The sequence below is a fragment of the Leptonychotes weddellii genome, chromosome 3 (genome assembly GCF_054177405.1).
Source record: "Leptonychotes weddellii isolate Sample4059 chromosome 3, ASM5417740v2, whole genome shotgun sequence".
In the NCBI taxonomy this organism is placed as follows: Eukaryota; Metazoa; Chordata; class Mammalia; order Carnivora; family Phocidae; genus Leptonychotes; species Leptonychotes weddellii.
In genome coordinates this window covers 76,534,901-76,537,529 of record NC_138371.1, presented here as the reverse complement: position 1 = coordinate 76,537,529, position 2,629 = coordinate 76,534,901, and the positions used below count along the sequence as shown (strand labels likewise).

General features: G+C 42.8%; 1 pseudogene; it reads right to left on the bottom strand.

Moving 5' to 3' along the window:
* Positions 1–523: 523 nt before the first annotated feature.
* LOC102728264 (elongation factor 1-alpha 1 pseudogene) lies at positions 524–1,903 on the bottom strand (annotated as a pseudogene).
* Between the last annotated feature and the right edge of the window lie 726 nt (positions 1,904–2,629).

Genomic DNA, 2,629 nt, shown 5'->3' with positions numbered 1-2,629 from the left:
GCATGCGGGACACAATTGTTTTTTGGGTTGCAGTTTTCTTTTTTTTTCCTCGTTAAACTTTTGTTTCACTGGGTCTCAAAATTCTGCGACAGATTTTCGGTCAAGTTGTTTCCACTAAAAAGTACAGATTTTTTTTAATTTTGAAAAATATTTATCCATTTATTCTAGAGATAGAGAGGGTGTGAGCGTGCACACACGAGCAGGAGGGGCAGAGGGAGAGAGAATCCCAAGCAGACTTCACACTGAGCATGGAGCCCAACACAGAGCTCATGACCCTGAGATCACGACCCAAGCCAAAGCCAAGAGTCACTCAACCAGCTGCATCACCCAGGGACCCCTAAAAAGTATGGATATTAAAAACAACCTAAAACTTCCACACACCCACAAAAAACAATGGTCCACAAAACATTCTTCTTTCCTTTTGAAGGTTTTACAATACATTATTAACCAGTCTTTTACTATTAAATTTAAACGATTGACACAAACAGTTCCAAGACCATTCTTCTACCACTGATTAAGACTGGGGTGGCAGGTAATGAGAGAAGATTCATTTAACCTTCTGAGCTTTCTGGACAGACTTGGTGACCTTGCCAGCTCCAGCTGCCATCTTGTCTATTTCTCTGATGACAACCACAGCAACCATCTGTCTCAGGTCACAAACAGGTAAATGGCCCAGAGGAGGATAGTCAGAGAAGCTCTCAACACACATAGGCTTGGCAAGAACCATATCGATGATGGCAGCAACACCAGATTTCAAGGACTTAGGGCCATCTTCCAGCTTTTTTCCAGAATGACCATCAATCTTCTTCAGTTCAGCAAACTTGCAACCAATATGAGTTGTGTGACTGCTCAGCACAAGTGCACATTCAGCACTGATTTGGCCTGGATGGTTCAGGATACTCACCTGAGCCATGAAGCCAGCTGCTTCCACTGGTGGGTCATTTTTGCTATCACCAGCCACATTGCCACAATGGACATCTTTGTCAGATATGTCCTTGACATTGAAGCCCACACTGTCCCAGGGAGGGCCTCACTCAAAGCTGCATGGTGCATTTCAACAGACTTTCTACTTCAGTTGTAACATCTACTACAGCCAAGGTGACTAGCATGCCAGGTTTAAGAACACCAGTCTCCGCTCAGCCCAGGGTGACAATACCAATACCACCAATTTTGTAGACATCATGGAGGGGCAGATGCAAAGGCTGGTCAGTTGGATGAGTTGGTGGCAGAAAGCAATCCAGAGCTTCAAGCAGCTTGGTTCCACTGGCATTGCTATCTTTATGGGTGACTTTCCAGCCCTTGAACAAAGGCATGTTAGCACATGGCTCCAGGATGTTGTCACCATTCCAACCAGAAATTGACACAAATACTATGTCGGGGTTGTAGCCAACCTTCTTAATATAAGTGCTGACTTCTTTAATGATTTCCTCATATCTCTTCTGGCTGTAGGGTGGCTCAGTGGAATCCATTTTGTTAACGCCAACAATTAGTTGTTTTACATGCTCATGGGTCTGCCCGTTCTTGCAGATACCTACTTCAAATTCACCACCACCAGCAGCAACAATCAGGACAGCACAGTTAGCCTGAGGTGTGCCTATAATCATGTTTTTATAAAGTCTCTGTGTCCTGGGGCATTAATGATGGTCAGGTAATACTTGCTGGTCTCGAATTTCCACAGGGAGTTTTCAATGGTGATACCATGTTCATGTTCAGTTTCAGTTTATCCAAGACCCAGGCATACTTGAAGGAGCTCATTCCCATCTCAGCAGCCCCCTTCTCAAATTTTGCCATAGTTCTTTTGTTGAGCCCACCATATTTGTAGCCCAGATGACCAGTAGTGGTCGACTTGCCTGAATCTATGTGTCCAATGACAACAATTGATATGAGTCTTTTCCTTTCCCATTTGGTTTAGGTTTAGTGGTGGTTTTCATGACTCCTGTGTGCTGGCAGCAAACCAGCTGCAAAAAAAAAGCTGCTTGTTTGTTTGTTTTTTTATAAGTATGTGAGCACACAGGGCAGCTTGGTTTTTTTAACAGTGATTATTTAGAGACAACCGGATATCTATCTGTAGAGAAATGTTTGAAACAATCTCAAAACTGAAAAGGAGAGAATGTGACAGATAAAGTGCTGGTAATAGAGCAGCTACCTCAAAAGGAGCTCATGGTTTCCAGGAAGAGAAACACTGCTTGTGAGCGCACTGAAAGGGTATGCAACTGGAGAGTCTCCATAAATGACATCTTGGGAATCATGGAAAATGTGAGATAAAACAGGAGAAAACTGGGTAAATGCTCCCACTTACATAAAGGGGGATATGTGGATTCTAGATTCAATAAGCATGAGTAGGAGGGCTCTCCCACAAAATTATATCATGAATTTTCAGATATGTATGTTGCTGATGTTTTGATATGTTACTAAGACATTTTTGTTTAGATTAATGTGATCTATTTTCTTGACAGATTTGTTAAACTGGTGGATCAAAGAAATGCCACACACAGTTTATATTTTCCCTCAAGCAAGGCATTTGGCAACATCTCCAGTTCTCTGGGATCACTGAGGAGTAAGGACTTGACAATCACGTAGGATACACCTTTGGAATGTGAACATAGGACACCGAGACAGCATGATTGCC